The sequence below is a fragment of the Notamacropus eugenii genome, chromosome 1 (assembly GCF_028372415.1).
Source record: "Notamacropus eugenii isolate mMacEug1 chromosome 1, mMacEug1.pri_v2, whole genome shotgun sequence".
NCBI classification, from domain to species: Eukaryota; Metazoa; Chordata; class Mammalia; order Diprotodontia; family Macropodidae; genus Notamacropus; species Notamacropus eugenii.
In genome coordinates, this window is record NC_092872.1 from 660,259,820 (window position 1) to 660,277,778 (window position 17,959).

At 37.8% G+C, this 17,959-nt stretch overlaps 1 protein-coding gene across 2 annotated transcripts in view; it reads right to left on the reverse strand.

The window, feature by feature from the left end:
* FOXN2 (forkhead box N2) overlaps window positions 1–17,747 on the reverse strand; it is a 64,428-nt gene extending 46,681 nt beyond the window's left edge. The window contains exon 1 of one of the 2 annotated variants that reach the window (XM_072635648.1): window positions 17,524–17,747. The gene's annotated coding sequence lies outside the window, so the exon portion shown is untranslated. Of the gene's footprint in view, window positions 1–17,320; window positions 17,499–17,523 lie in introns of those variants that run through there. The other variant, XM_072635649.1, reaches the window with a different exon arrangement.
* Window positions 17,748–17,959: the final 212 nt, after the last annotated feature.

Genomic DNA, 17,959 nt, shown 5'->3' on the forward strand with positions numbered 1-17,959 from the left:
CATGGGTGCAGACAAATCTCTTTCCAGATATACTAATTATATGTGTGCCCTTGCTCAAGTCACTTCATCTCTCTGAGCCCCAATTTCCTCAACTGAAGAATTTGGATTCACTGGACTCTAAGATCTATTTCCAGCTCCAAAATCTCTGACTCTAGAACCTATTATGGTGAAGGGGGAGATAGGGTAAAGAATACCTTACAAGGGCCGGAGACACAAAGACAAAAGTTCATGGTCTCAGGAAATAAATTTTATATAAAATAGCTCTTATGGTGTCAGCAAATACTTCCTTTCCCACAGGGGGGACACAGATAATTCAAAAAAAGCATTATTATAAAAGACAATGCAGATCCAAATTTAAAAAGCAAAAATATTTTCTACTAAGAAATATGGCTGTTTCTACTGTATTTTGCTAAGTATATTACAAACAGAAACTGAACTTAAAATCCTGCTATTATCTAGAAATTTCATAAGTACATTGAGGTTAATCTGAAAATTATAAATCATAATTGGCAAGCAAATCCAAATCTAATAATCCCTACATTTTTAAACTGTCACAACAATCCATACAATCCTCAAACGAAAAATTATTTGTTAAAAGTGGAGAAAAATTAAAGAGATAAAATGCTAAATCTCACATAATTAGAAGGATTGCCCACTTGTTATCTGCTTCAAGTGACAGCACTGGTTAAACTAGCTCTTTGTTCTCTGACAGATAGCTCTCAATGACACTTTTAAAAAGTAATGTGTACACACTGAACAAAGTTCATTTCAGAAATGCACAAGTCAACGAATCTAAGGTACAATAAAGTGCAAGGGTAAATTCTGTTGGTGCTTGACAGTGGCCTCTGTTTTTTTTCCTGTCATCAAAATTTATGTGTAATATGGTTTCAATGACCTTGAATCTTTGCCATAATTAGTGTGTCATGCAAACAAACTACAATCATTTTTTACTCACTTCACTCTATTACTGTCAGAAAATAAGCAACTATTTAAAGTACAATAATGATCAGAAATAAATTTAATAAAGGTAGAGGGTACTTCATCTTATTAACAGTGTTGATCTTTTCTGTAAAGTTTTAAACAGAAATAAGACAAACCTCAAAAGGAATCTGGTTCTAGAAATTCTAAATTACCATACTGAACTCTACAATTTGACAACATTCAATTATTTCCTAAGCTCACCATAAAGGAAAAAAATTTAGAGGCAATTCCATTATAACATCATGCTTAATTTAATAGGAGATAGTTAAATCAATCCTACTTAAAATGCATTTAGCTCTAACCCAGTACAATTATCTAAATAAAAAAGTCTTAGATATCTCCCCAAATGCTGATGTGATACTCAGCATGAAATATCTAGAATTTTTAAAATAAAAAATGACAGTTGTCTTTATGAACTAGCTAGATGCCATGTAGCCATCCCATTAACTAGTAATAATATTTGTATATGTAATAATAGTATATAACACATATACTAATCAGGCAGAATAAATTTCAGTTAATTCAGGATTGCATGAAGTTTGAAAACATGATGATCTACAGAATACTTTGAAAACTCTCCCAAATCCTATTCCAAATACCTATTCTAGATCTCCACAATGGTGGAATAGTTAACTAGTATGTTTGGTTCTACCTCATGATCAGGCTTCTCACTGCCAAATTTTTTTAAAAAGTTTAGACCATCCATATACTTTATGACTCATGTTTTGCAGTACATCATAAGGACTGCTAAAGTTTGTTTGTTCAGGATTAAATAACCATAAGATCATTCTTTCAATTCAATGGAACCACTTTCAAAAATGGCAGAAATTCATGAAAACTTCCCAGTATAACAGAAGGAGCAATCAAGAACATGGGAGTCAGAAAACTGGGGTTAATTATCACCTGTGATGCTTGGGCAAGTCATTTTATATTCTAATCTCCATGAGCACCTCAATTTCCTCATCTGCAAAATGGGAGTGTGTATAGACTACATTGTCCCTCATATCCCTTCCAACTCTACGTCTATTATTCTATAATTTTGTGTGTGCAAAAATATATACATATATGTATTACATATGTGTGTATAACCAAAAGCCAATTCCCAACAGATAGTTTTTAAAAGGATGTGAACAGTTCTCAAAAGAGGAATTACAAATAATTAACATCCACATTAAAAAATGTTTCAATTCCCAATAATAAGAGAAATGAGTATCAGAACAAATCTAAGGTTTCACCTCAAACCCAGCAAATGAGCCAAGATGACAAAAGACAAGAATGATCTATGTTGGAGAACTTATGAGAAGATAGGCACACTCATGCACTTCTGATGGCACAAATAACCACTTTGGAAAGAAATCTGGAATTATACAAATACTCTCTGAAGCAGAGATTCTATGCATATATATATATATATATATATATATATATATATATATATATATATATATATATATATATATTCCAAGGAAGTCACTGATATGAAAGTTTCCAAATACACCAAAATATTTAATGCAGCAATTTTTTGTGGTGGCAATGTATTAAAAACAAAGTAGATGTCCTTCAAGTGGAGAATGGTAATGGGATATTACCATGATATTATATTATATATTACTTCATATATATGAAGAATACAGAGAACTGTGGAAAGAACTGATGCAGAGTAAAGTAAGCAGAACCAAGAAAACAATATACATAATGCTCACAACAATTTACGTGGAAAAGATAACCACAAAAACAACTGAAATATGAACATTACAGTATTACAAAGAACAAATAGGATGCCAAAGAAGATATTCCTGCCCTTTTTCCCTCCCCCCAATGCCCTCCCACTCCTTTGTAGAGGTGGAAGATTCACAGGTATAAAACACTGCATACATTTTCAGACTTTTCAAGTGTATAGACTGGTTTTGTCCATTTTCTTTTTCATTAAAAACATTTTGGTTTTATATGGGAAGGCTCTCTGAGGGGTGATGGAGGGATACTGGGAATTAAAGACTGCAATAAACTTACTTTTTAAAATAAATAAAAATTTAAAAAAACAAAAAAGGAAGGTTTCCAGCATATCAGGTATACTCCTATACTGAAGTTATAGGAGAATATGTTCAAGAGTTGCACAGGATAGGATAGGTAGGCCTGGATGGGTTGCAATTTTCATCACTGGAGTGAACTCCTGAACTGATGAGGTCACAAAACCATTTGAATATTATTATTACTAGAAGAACAACATGGTATAGTAGAAAATTAGCCTGGAATCAAGACTTGGATTATAGGCCTACTTCTACTATTAACTGTCTGTGATGACTCTGACAAAATAAAATTTCTCTGAATCAAGAGAAACTTGTCCAGAATCTTGTATGCATTTTTGGACAAGGTTCCGGATTAAATCCTTTTAATTGTTTTTATCCCTTTGGAAAACATTTAAGCTGCAGGAAGAGTGGGAAATGACTTGAATAAAGACAAAAGGAATCAATAAAACATTCAAAGTAAAATTAAGCCTAAAAGTAAAACAAAAAAAAGAGGAGGGAGAAAAATTACAATTCTTCTGGGCCTCAAGTTTCCACAACTAAAAAATGCAGGACTGGATGAGAACACCTCTAAGGTTCTTTCCAACTCTACGATAATCCAAATGCTAATCAGAAATAAAACTCAAATAATACTGATTTTCTTCTAGGATGAGCTATATATCCTCTTCCCAGTTTACAGCAACCTTTCCCACAGCATTTTATCTGTATTTTCCCCTTTTCACTTGGGATTACAATCTGGTTTGCATCTCAGCTATTTGCATAAGTATCTTATCCCTCTATTTCCCCATTAGATTGGGAAGCTTCTTAAGGATGTCTGAAGTCTGAGTTTTACTTCATTTTGCATCTTCAGCACCTATCCAATGTCCTGCACAGAGCTAATATTTACTGAAGTTTGTTTTATATATATATATATATATATATATATATATATATATATATATATATATATATATATATATATATTCACATGTAAAAGAAACAAGGCAGATTTTTCTTAGAAAAACTTAACAAAGAAGCAAGATGGAGAAGTGTATTCCACAAAACCAGAGTGGTTGATTGTTGCATGTTACATGACTCACTATAGAAAAACTCCATCAACATGAAAATTCAGATTATTTTCATTCTGTTAACATATTAAATCCAAGCTCCCCTACTAAACAGAATGTTATGAGAAAACACATTTTAATAACAAGGTATTTTCTGTATTCTAAATTAGTAACTTAGCCAACCTGCTTTGAGTCTACATGCAAAAAAAAAAGTAAGGAAAGGCTGTGAAATTCCTCATCAAAAAAGAAAAGAAACACAGGGATAGGAGGAAAAGAAAAGAAAGTACAGATTAAGATAACTTGTTATAAGCCTGTTTTCAGTGACAGCAGATTTGCCTAAGAGTATCTGTGTTGAAAATCCTTGGTAATTTGTTCATTAGACTATATTGAGGTAGTCATATTAATGCGATGAATATTTATTTTAAAACTACAAATGAGATGTCATGTGCTATGCTAACACATGTAGAAATAACATAACATTGAATGATTACATGATCAAAGAGATAAACTTATTTCACACCCTAAGTAGTATCAACATTAAACATGCAGACTATTTTACCAGAGCCATGGAAAAGATGGCTCAAAGCTCAATTCACAGAGAGGATGTTGGCAGATGACATTGTGCTAATTATATCAATTCCTGGAAGGCTACAGGGACCTTCTCCTCGAGATCCACTGTCCCTCAAAAGACACTGCTTTAATTCTCCACATAGGAAAAACAAACTATGTACTTCTGGGAAATGAACTGCACACAGACAAAAAACTGGGAGTTATGGAAGAGATCAGCCCAAATGGTATTTAGGAACTTTTACAGCATTTCCTATGATGTTAAACTACAATTAATGTTAAAATTCACCTTGTTACTATTGCCACTATCACCTTCCCAAAAGTAACTATACCAAACGAAAATGAAGATTTATAGCTGCAGGTGAAGCAAAGATCAAGGAAAAGACACGTAGAAAGTATAAACAGATTTCAGTATATATATATAAACTGGGGATATCTAAGAGAAGAATTAGAGGAGTCATGATAAATATCTTCAAATAATAGCTTGATGAGTTTCATGAGAGAGTAATTGAATTTGTTTTGCTTGACTTCAGAGGGCAGAACTAAGTTCAATCAGAAGAAGTTTCAGAGAAACAAAATTTAGGGCTGCCATGAGGAAGCATGTCCCAAAACAATTAAAGCTATCCCAAAGTAGAATAAGCTGCCTCAGGAAGTAACAGCTGGCTATCTTCATACAGACTATTTCCTGGGGTTGTAGTTGAAAACATTCTTTAGCAGGTATGGACTGAACTAGTTGAGAATCTCTGGAATTCTGTGACATTACCTACAAAAGATATCACCATACTCATGAAAGACTGGAAAAGGAAGTGGACTGGTTAAATAGCAATAATAAAGGTAAAGTAAGATTTGGACAATTTAGCTTGTTGATATGCATGAAGGCCTCTAAGAAAGATCTTCTGTAGAGAATTTACAGAAAGAGATGGACAAGGGATGCAGGAGACAAGACTGTTGGATAGAATACTCATGGCAATAAAAATGAATCCAATGAAGTATATGCAGATATAAATCTACTATTACAAATATATTAGAAACCTGTAAATGGAAAAAACCATACAGATTAAAAAGTAATTTACACATAGAAAGCATTATCTTATTTGACCTCCTAAAAATGCTTCAAATAATACTACTTCAAACCTCTAAGTTTTATTTATAATTAAAAATATATTAACAAACACCATGAAAAAAGTTGCTCTTACAAAATTATTCATCTATTATCTTGTTGCCATGCATATTTTCTAAGCAATGCTACATTTATTCATTCACACAAACATCTAGAATACACCTAAAAGCAAAGAAAAGTATGTTTCCTTTTCCAAGGTCTGTTTTGTGAACTTAGCATTTCTTATATTTCCCAAACATCTCAGTTCTCTACTTAACAACAATGTTTACACTTTAATGTATTTCCTTCACAATATATAAGGATTTGGGGCACGGGGACAGGACTGTTGCTGGATCTGTGATTTCACTGGCATAGAACTCCTGATATGAAAATTCCCTCCATTAATGGCAGAACAACTCATCTCTAATGTAAGGAGCTATCTAAGGCAGTGAGAGACTATATTTTGCTCCCCCTAGTATGTGTCTGTGACAGGTCTTGAACACAACTCTTTTTGACTCCAAGGCAAGTCTTCAATTCACTATATCATATATCACAGAGGGAAATAAACTACTTTATAGTAACTGGTGAAGATGTGTTTTACAGTAACTGATGTATCTTGCATATTCCACTGGTATCCGTACAATGTCAAAAAGATCTAGATGAGAGGGCATGGATGAGTTGCGATCCACAATATTGGCAGCTATACCCACATTGAAATCATAAATCCAAAGTTAAGTAGCAATGTTAGCTGTTTCACTCTAAAATTTTTTGTGAATAAGATTTCTGTCATTTTCAAATACCACCAAGTAAGCCACTATTGATGCTACACCATGTATTCCATTTACAAAGACTATAAACCAATACTGAATCTTTCGAAGGTGCTGATAGCATAGATCTAAATATATGAAAATGATGTCTTAGCTCATGACACCCATTGCACCTGGTGATTCAGGTAACTTTCCTTATCTCTGCAATATACAAAAAAGAATTCCAAATCAAGCTTTATATTTTGTTCCTCTGTGTGATTAACACCTCTCAAAGGAAAAAAGTCATCCAGCACCAAAAAATTTATCAGTTATCACAGAGTATTCACTAAATTCTTGCTTCACAGAACTTCTAGATAGTCTATGTATATTTAAAATTCAGTCTTGTTTTTTAAAAATAGGGAAATGTGGGGTAATATCCTCAAACCACAAACACTTAAGGGCATCTACAACAGAAAAATAATCCCATGACCCCTCCACATGCTCCCTAAAGGCAATAATTGATTCTTAAGTGCTCTCTCACTAGAGAGAAATAATCAAGGCCACTGAACAGATTTCAATGCTTTTGGGTATATATAACCTGTGACAGACAAATTAAAGCTATAAAGTATGATTTTAAAAGAATTAGCCAGGCTTGAATATGATTTTCAAAGAATTCAACAAATCTGTAAAAAGGTTAATACTTCCCAAAATTTTAGTGAGTATAAAAAATGTGACAAGAACATCCTCCAAAATTTTAATTTTGGAAAATTAAAGAACTTTTAAAAAAAATTTAAATTGTCTTAGAATTGAGATTTCTTTAAAAAATGTAATGAAGGAAGGAAAATTTAAAAAGTCTTTGAGAGGGCCTTTCTGGAGCTTCATAACTAATAGAGGAATACAAAAATTAAGGATTTTTTCAGTGGCAATCCCTGATTCTCAAGGATATGCATCAGCAACCAAACAATTCACTGATATCTTTATCTCATTTATTGTATACTCAGTGTACCTCAGTTTCTCACAAGTAAAATGATGAAAGAAATTGCCATCTAGCTTTTTAAAAAGGATATTATGAGATCCTTTGAATAATTAAATTATTTTTGTAATGCCTCATACTATAAGAGGAGCACTATCAAATTGACAAGGATAAATAACTGTCATTAAACTAAGTGTATTAAACTTTAAACTAGAACTCTCAACTAGACTTTTTGTTTTGCTTTCTCAAATTAATTATCAAATAACAAGAAAACAACTTAATCAGGGATTTGTTCAAAAAAATCTACTTTGAAAATATATCCTGCACGATACAAATTCAGTGCATTCTTCTCAATGTATAGCAACATAGAGAAGAACAGACTTTTCAGAATAATGACCCTGAGGAAAAGTCAGATCACATTATATTATTTTCAACTGGTTATATGTAAACAGGAATTATATCCATGCACCTCAGTTTACTCAATTTAAGCAAAAATTATAAGAAATGAGATGAGAAATGATAAGCACAAAAACATTTTGGAAAGAGTTTTAATAATGATTAAAATTTAAAGCAATTTTCTGGATTACAAGTCAATCAGTTAATTAAAATGTCATTCACCGAGTATTGTTACTTATTGAACAATAATTTTTCTATAGACTTTCTATGGCATTGTTCTAGTATTAGCCATCACTGTCATAATTAAGAAGGCTAACAATACTCTATTATTAAACAAAAATACCTGAAAACAAAGTATATCATCACTCTTCCAAATATCTTTGTTCCAAATAACTTTGGATTTTCTAGTTCCTCAACCTAAATTTTTTTTCACTGTGTAAGCAAGCATGCACCATCATAAAGTCAGGTGAAGAGGAAAAGATTTCAGAATTGCATAAGTGATCTTTTAACTTAAATGTTGTGAAAATACCATCAAGACAAAAAAGAGTTAAGTCCTACTTTTTTTTCCCCCAATAACCAGCTTAGCTCTCTTAAGTCCTACATGCAAACTTCCTAAGGAACAATAATAATTATCCACTCCATGCATTTAGGGAACACAGGAATAGAATATTCACTTTGGGAGAATCTAAAGCGCCTTCCCTCTACAGTTACCTTTTACCTACTTTGTAAGTATCTTGTACATACGTTTTATGAATATGTTGTCATTCCCAGCACACACCCCCCCCCCCCCCCCCCAGGACTTTAAGGTCCTTAAAGACAGAGGGACTATTTTTGCTTCTTCTTAGTATTCCCTGCACTTCTTAGCACAGTTCTTGACATGTGTTAAATGTCTGTTGGTTGGTTGAAAAAAGTAATTTTATATTACCAATATTGCCAACAAAACAAGGTGTGTGTCTTAAAAATTATATATTCTTTTGGTAAAATGCCCAAGGACAAAGTTATCTTGGGAAGATATGTGGAAGCAGGATTCATCAAGACCTAGTAACTGATTAGATATTGAGGATGGTGGAACACCAAGGAAGGAAGAGAGGTAAGAGCAGGTGGTACTAAGGATGTACACCTGGGTTACTAGAAGGACAGCGATGCCCTGCATAGAAATAGGATTTGTAAGAGTGCTAGGTTTAGTGGGAAAGATGAGTTCTACTTTGGACATAATGGGTTTAAGATGGCTATGGGAGATGTCATACAAGCAATGATGTAGGCCAAAAGCTTAGGAAATGGATGATAAGGGTTAGATATATACATATGGAAATTCACTTGAATAGAAGTAATAATTAAAACCATGGGATCACCAAGGGAGAGTACAGACTAAAAAGGTCCAGGACAAAGGCATCAGGAAACTAAAATGATCCAGGAGCAAAAGACTGAGTAGGAAAAACCAAGAGAGCAGAATCACAGAAACAATGTCCAAAACTGCAGAAAAGTCAAGAGAGATGAGGTCCAGGAACTCACTGGTTTTAGGAATTAAGATGGTTTTGGTAACCATACGGAGATGGCAATTTGAATGAAGGGATAGATATGATGTGCCTCAAATTTGCAAATGACACAAACATTAGGAGGAGTTAGCACACTGCATAGTAGTTAGTACAAAAAAGATGATAGGCTAGAATATTAGGCTAAAACACAAGGATCAAAGATAGTTCCAAAAGACTTAAGATGAAAAATGCTATCTACCTCCAAACAAAGAATTGATGGAGTCTGAATGTAGACTGAAGAATACATTTTTTTAACTTTATTTTTCTTGGGTTTTTTTGGGGGGGTCTGTTTCCTTTTGCAATGTGGCTAATGTTTTAAATGACTGCACATATCTAATCTCTATCAAAGTGCTTGCCTTCTCAAGGAGGGGTGTAGGGAGGGAAGAAACGAGACAATTTGGAACTCAAAATTTTAAAAATGAATACTAATAATTGTTTTTACAGGTAATTGCAAAAATATAAAAATTTTCAGGAAAAAAACATTAGGCTGAATCAAGTTGAAATGTAACCCCTCAAAATATCAGCTACACAAATATAAGAAGTAGGAGGCTTGCCTAGAAAACAATATGTGTAAAAAGATCTAAGAACGTTAGCAGATGAAAGCTCAATTAAGTCAACAACAATGTGCCTTGACAGCCAAAAACGCAGAGTGTGCAAGAGTTCTAGTTCTACCATAGTTTGCCTTGGTCAAACCACATCCGAGTCCCACTTTTTAGTAAAGACACTGACAAGCTTAAGAGCTCCTAGAGAAAAACAACTAGTATGATGAGGTGTCCTATAAAACACACAATACTGACATTAGTTGAAATAATTAGGGACAGGTAGCCTGGAGAAGACTTAGATGAGTCAATATAAAGACAGGTCTTTGAAGAGCTCTCATCAGGAATGGTTACTTGTTCTATTCAGTTCTATTAGACTGATCCAGGAGCAAACAGCTGGAAGTTGCAAAGAGGCAGATTTGGGATTTATCTAAGGAAAAACTTTTCAAGGATTAGCTCTGTCCCAAAGTCAAAGAGCTTGCTGGGGAAAGCAGTGGCTGTCCTTCAGAGTTCTCCAAGCAAAAGCTACATGAAATGTTATTTGTAAAGGGAATTATTGTTCTGGTATGGATTAGGTTAGACAATCTGTGTGATCTCTTCCAAATCACATTTTTTTTCCCCCTCCATTCTCACGCTAAACTGGCTTCATAGCACATTTCCAAGACCCACACTCTACTGACCAACTAATCTTTCTTTTTTTTATTAAATTATTTTATTTGTTTTCAGTATTCTACAATGACTTCCATATAGCTTAGATTTTTTTCCCCTTCCCTCCTCCTCATTATCCCCTCCCTCCCCACTCCCTCCCTGAGACAGTGTACAATCTTATATAGGTTCTACACATATATTTCTATTAAATACATTTTCACCTTAGTCATGCTGCATAGAATTAAAATGAATGGGAGAAACTATAAAACGAAACAAAACATAACACAAAAGAAAATGGTCTGCTTCATTCTTCAATCAAATTCCATACTTCTGTCTCTGGATGTGGAATGCATTTTGTCTCAAGAGTCCATTGGGAATTTTTTAAGTCCTTGCATTGCAACGAAGTACTAAGGCTACCTGAAAAATTCCTTGTACACTATGGTTGTTGCTGTATACAAAGTTCCCCTGGTTCTGCTCCTTTCACTCAGCATCAGATCATATAAGTCTTTCCAGGCCTCTCTGAAGTCTTCCTGTTCATCATTTCTTATAGCACAATAGTATTCCATTACATTCATATACCGAAATTTATTGAGCCATTTCCCAACTGATGGGCATCCCCTTGACTTACAGTTCTTGGTCACCACAAAGACAGCTGCTATAAATATTTTTGCACATGTGGGGCCCTTTCCCATTTCTATGATCTCTCTGGGATATAGTCCTAGAAATGATGTTGCTGGCTCAAAGGGTATGCACATTTTTGTAGCCCTTTGGACATAGTTCCAAACTGCTCTCCAGAATGGTTGGATCAGCTCACAGCTCCACCAACAATAAATTAGTGTTCCAACTCTCCCACATCTTCTCCAACATTTATCATCTTCCTGTTTTGTCATGTTAGCCAATCTGATAGGTGTGATGTGGTATCTCAGAGTTGTTTTGATTTGCATCTCTCTGATAAATAGTGATTTAGAGCATTTTTTCATATGACTATAGATAGCTTTAAATTCTTCCTCTGAAAACCAACTTCTTAAAAAGTTTTCACCATGTCACTCCAGTTCAAAAACCTTCAAAAGGCTGTTTTCTATTAATTCAAATCTAAACTCCACCAGGTTTTCAAGGTCTTCTACAATGTGAACTCTATTGTATCCAGTCTTATCATCCACTACAACCAAAAAAGCTTCTGCTCCCTCCACACTTGCTCATTAGCCCCATCTGGAACAATAAACTGTTCTTATTTATAATACCTTCACTTTAAAGAGCAGCTTGTTATCTCATTTAATCTTCACAACAAACAACTCTATCAAGTGAGCAGTCTAATTATTATCCCACATTTTACAGAGGAAGAAACTGAAGCAGGATTACATGGCTACTAGAAAATGACAAAGGACTAACATTAGAACCCAAAACTTCTGATTCCAAATTCGGTGCTCTAACGCTTACCTCTTACACTGCTATTACAAATCTTTTAACCAACAAATTATTTATGTAAGGCCTGCTGTATACTTCTGAGAAATAGAAAATACAAGACAAGGAAGCTAATAAGTACTTTATAATTTCATTGGGTAGACACTATAAAAGATAACATTTATATCTTCATGTTACTTGTTCTGAACAACAAATGTATATATTAACATAGACAGTAGATTTTTAAAGACTACTAATAGCCAAATGGCTAACCAATATGGTGAAGAGTCAATGAAATAAACCAATCTTCCCCCTTCTTCTGTAGAAAAATGGGAAACAGTAAAAACAGGTGCATTAATATTGATATCTGGGGGATGTTAGATCAGTTAGAGCAGTGTGTTTTACAAAACACTTTCCTAACTACCCTATTAGGTAAATAGTAAAATTACCTATTTTACAGAAGAGGAAACTGAGGCTTAGAGTTTCAGTGACTTGCCCAGAGTAACACAGATAATACAAAGTGAAACTAGGACAATTCCTGGTCTAATGCTCTATGAAACTGGCAGCCTCTCATAGATTTACATAGCAATAGAAATTATCAGTTAAGGGCTAAATCAGTGGTACACAAAATTTCAGTTTGTATAATGAAGGAAAACTTGGACCTTGAAAACGGATGAGCTGGGCCTTAAGGATAGGATTTCATAAATGAAGAAATGGGAGAGTACTACAATAAAGCAGAACTGATGTAAACCACCTGGAAAGCAGAAAGTACAAGGTATATTTTAGAAAAAGTGAGTATCAGAATTCTGGCTGTCATGTAGAAAAATAAAAAGAATGGGCTTGAACGTTTCATGTAGGTGACTAGGGAGGAATGAGGTTAGAAATGAACATTACTGATAGCCTTAAACATTAGTCAAGAGTAGTTTGAACTTTTGTAAGTAATGGAAAGATACCAACAATTTCGGTGGTATGAAGAATGGACCAGAAAAGGAAAAAGTTCAGGAGATAGAGCAATTGCTAGGCTAAGTTCGATTTTCTCCATGAAGCTTTACCCTCATTACTCAAGTCCTCAAAAGGTTACCTATAGTATTTAATTTGCAACACAATTTAACATTTAAATTATAGCATCACATATTGTTTTTTATTAATCACTGTTCTTTCATTCACTTTCAACACACTGAACAAATAAACATTTATTAAACTACTAAGTACAAGGCACTGTGGTAGAACGCTGAAATTACAAAAACAAAACATTCCTTGCCTTCAAGAAGCTTGCATCCTTCTAGAGGGATACAAAACATTCACAGATAAATACTGAGTAATTCAGGAGGGATAAAGCATTATCAGCTCTCTGACTAAGTGGAGAACCCTGGCTCTCAACAGCCAGCGGATTTTGATTAAAATCTACCTGTGTGCCCTTGAGCAGATCACTAAACTTCTCATTTGTAAAGTGAGAAAAGATGGTTCTTAAGGTTCTTTCAGGCTTGAGATCTATGATCCTAAGAACTCAGGAAATGAGTGAGGGTACCGGGGCCTGGAAAGAAGTTAGTGATTCAAAATGGAAGAGGGGAGGATGCAATATAGAGAATGACATGTAGAGTCCAGAGAACCACTAGTAACCTAGTTGGGCTGTGACACAGAATACATGAATGGGAGTAATGTGAAATTAGTTTGGATGGAGAGGTAAAAACGAGCCGTAGCATGGAGAGCCTTAAGTGCCAGACTAACAACAACAACAACAACAATAATAATAAAATTATAATAATCAAGCTTGACCCCAGAAATGAGACAAGAAAATTATCTCCCTTCTTTGGAGAACTGTGGATATACCATCAAACTAAGCTAATGCAGGTTACTTCTGCTAAATTGTTTTTCCCCTTTTCCCTTTTTATTTATTCACTCATTTGTTCATTTATTCTGTCCCCCACTTAGGTCGTTGGGAAGGGAAAGGTCAGAGGACATATTCATATACAAAAAGTAAAATTTATCAGTACCAAATTTATTTCAGTTCTAGGATAAGAAGCTTGAAACCCCTCTTAAGAATATCAAATTGGCAGTTCTTGTTAATATGTCAGAAACATTAGTCTTGCCTCTCCAATGTGAGTGCAAAAACAACTTTTAAAACTTATTCTGTTTTCCTTATAGTACCTATTCACTTACTGATGAATTTTTATATGACCACAATAAGGCAGATATTTAATTTATTAAGAGCAACACAGAAATGAAGATGACAAAGTAATAGATAAGTTTCTTAACAGAGCTACCAGATTATAACATGGGGGCTGGGGGAAGGATGGGAGCGGATTTTACTTATCTTTGTCTCACTTTGCAACAATGGACTTTAACAAATGTAGAATGAGTCAATCAGACCAAGATTAAATCTTCGGAGCTAAACCTTTCTAGGTTCGACACTAAGAACTCTAAATTTAGTAACCAAAGAAAAATATTCCAAATATAAGTTTCTTAAAGATTACACACGAAACCATAAATTCTATTATTTACAATTTGTTTTAAAATGTATATGTTAACAAAAAACATTTTATTTCTTTCCATGACTTCTGTACTTTTTGGTACATTTCCCAGTTTTGCTGTGGCTGACTTTTTCCTTTTCAGATAAATTAATTATGGATATTATTGACTGATGTCCCTATGATATTCTGATCGTGTAAGTTATTAGGCACATTATATTGCCTGTATGGTACTTATTTAATTGAGGAGAGATAACAGGATGATCAATTCAGTTCTAACATCATTATTTCGCATTCCTTTTAGATTTATTTTCACATGCCTTTCCCTGCACAGTTATCTTGGTGTTAGCCTCCTGTTGTTGTTCAGTCATTTCAATTGTGTCTGATTATTCCTGATTCCATTTGGGGTTTTCTTTACAAAGATACTAGAGTGGTTTACCATTTCCTTCTCCAGCTCATTTTACTGATGAGGAAACTGAGGCAAACAGGGTTAAGTGACTTGACCCAGTTCATACAGCTAGTGTCTGAGGTCTCATTAGAACTGGTCTTCCTACTTCAGAGAGGCCTGGAAAGACTTATATGATCTGATGCTGATCTAAAGGAGCAGAACCAGAACTCTGTGCACAGCAACAACCACAGTGCGTGAGTTTTTTTCTGGTAGACTTGGAACTTCATTGCAAGGCAAAGACTTAAAAAAAAATTCCCAATGATCTTTTAAGGCAAAATGCCTTCCACATCCAGAGAAAGAACTATGGAATTCAATCGCAGAATATAGCAGATTATTTTGTGTGTGTATTACGTTTCTGTTTGTTACATGATTTCTCCCATTCATTTCAATTCTCCTATACAGCATGACTATAGTGAAAATGTATTTAATAGGAATGTATGTGTAGAACCTATATAAAATTGTATGCCATCTTGGGGAGAGAGGGGAAAAAAATCTAAGTTACACGGTAGTGACTGTAGAACAACGAAAATAAATAAAAACAATAAATAAATAAAAGTGCTTTCTCTGTTCCATCAAAAAGGCAACTGAGGCAGAATTAAGTATTAATTGTGCAATCAATTAATAAATATTTATTAAGTTAAAAAAAAAAGAACTGGTCTTCCTGCTCTATCCTAGCTTCCCCATTAGCCTCTTACATGTTTTTATCAATTGACTGTCATTCATCCAATTATTGCATTCCATTGTTACCTAGCCATCATTCAGAAGACAGATCATAGAAAGTTTTCTATTTGAACATTGTGCCCCTTTTAAGGCTTTTCATAGGTTAGTTTTTAAAATAAAAACCTGATCAGCTAAAAACAAAAGATAACTTAGAAAAACTTCATAGGATAAAACTTTATGTAGCTAGGTAGTCTGTTCTCCAGGTAATATTTTTAGTATACGCAATACAAAGTTACGAAATTCAGCACATAAATATCAAATCCAGGTTATGCTTTCATGTTTAATTTATCTGCACATACATTGCTGCAGCTGCCACGCACTCTATTCAAAACTACAATTTCATTCACTGAAAATCCATTTCGTCTTCACGGTAGTTCCAAAGACCCAAAGAGTTCACTTCCAAAATCAAAGAGCGTCTCCCTAACATAAACTCACTCGACAAGCCGTTACTGAACTCCAAAATGAAGGCACTCTGCTAGCTGCAGACAACTTATCCAGATCCTTTCTGGTAATCGTTCCATTTTAAAAACAGAAAATACAAGCTAGAGAGGGGAAGTAAAGCACTTCCGACAGCACACAACAGCAAGTCCACTTCTTTTCTATCAAAGCCAGTTTCCGTGTCCAGCGGCGGACCCCCACAATCAGGACACAAGGCAGCTTCCATCCCGAGCCGGGGAACGCCGCCGCTCTAACAACTCCACCTCTCCCGCCTCGGACCTTAAGCGTGAGTCAACACCAAGGCAGAGGGCGTGCGGAGAGGTGAAGCGCCACCCGATCCGGACAGCGCGCTGCCAGGAGCCCTCCGAAGCCGGGCCGGCCGCGCGTGCGGCACCGCGCGGAGATCCGGCGGAGGACCTTCCCGATAGGCTTCTGCTCGGAGACACAGGGCGGGGGAAGAGAGCGGCTGAGTCACCTTCGCACAGTCAAAAGTTGCTTTTTGCAGACGACAGGAGGAGGGACGTCGGCCCGTCCGCTCCTCCTCGCGGGGGGTGGCCGCGCCAACCAGGAAGGGCCCGAGCGGGGGCTCCCCACCCCCCACGAGCCCCGGGGCTGGCTGCGGGGGTCACTACAGTCCCCCGCCGGGCAGCACCCGACGCTCGGGTCGGGTCTCTTTCTTCCTCCCCCTCCCCCCGCCCAGTTCCTCCCAGTCCGGGCTGGGCTGGCCGCGTAAGGCGGAAGGGCTCAGCATGTGCCTGATGACCCCTACGAAGAGAGACCTTCCTTCCGCCCCCCGCTTGTCCAGGGGAAGGGTCCGGGGGGCAGAGGCCACCGCGTCGCCGCACACGCGCAGGGTCCGCGGTGCCCAGCACGAACGCCCGCCGGGCCGGGCCGGAGCGGGCCGGCGCCACTAACCGCTCGGGCAGCTGCCGACACGGGGGGGCGTCCGACAGCACCCCCTCCCCCCACCCCAAACTGCAGTTCCCCACTTCTCCAATTATTTTTAGCTCCGAGTACGAAGCGATCGTCCTACGCGGTTACTTCCTTCCTGCCCCGCCAGCCCCTCCCGGCACCGCACGCCTCACAGCGGGGTGCACGCGGGGGGGACTCCCCGCCACTACGGACCCCTCCCGGGCGGTGGGGACAGCGGGACTCAAAACCTCTCCTCAAAAAACTTCTCCTACCCAAGACCCCCCCACCCGCTCCTGCCCCAGCCCCTGGAGCCCTCCACCTCCGCCCCCCGTCGGGGCAGGCTCTGCTCCCAGACGCCGCCCTCTCAGACCACACGGACCTCCTCCATGCCAGCTCGCGTCCGTCCCGAGCCGAGTCCGGGCAGCCCCCTGGGGCCCCTCTCCCTCCGACCCGGGCCGAACTTGCGAGGAGGGGGCGGGGGAAGAGAAGGCGCGAACCGCGAGCGAGCGCCGAGCAGCTGCCGCGCGGGAGGGGGAGAGGAAGGAGGGCGCCGCGACGGCGGTGGCGGCGCTCGGGACTCACCGTCAGGCGTGTGCCTCCGGAGGGTGGGGGTGGATGGGAGGGAGCGGGAGGGAGGGGGACGCACAGTACGGCGGAGACCCGCAGCTGCTCCCTTCGGCCGCCGCCGGGAAAGAGACAGCGGCGCTCGAGCAGCTGCGGCGGCGGTGGCGGCGGCGTTGCCACATCCCCTCCCTCCTCTTCCTCCTCCTCCTCCTCCTCCTCCTCCTCGTCTTCCCTCCCTCCCTGCTACCATGGCAACGAGGCGCCCAAGTCCCTAGCCCCGCCCTCTGCCCCTGGGCTCTAGGGAGAGGCGCTCCGCCCACCTTCCTCCGGGGCTCCTCCCACTTCCTACGGAGCGGACTCGCCCCGCAGTCCTCGCCGGCCCTCCCCCAAAAGGGCGAGCCCGCTAAGTAGGCGGAGGGGAGAGGAGAACTAGGGCGGGGCACTGAGCTCCGAA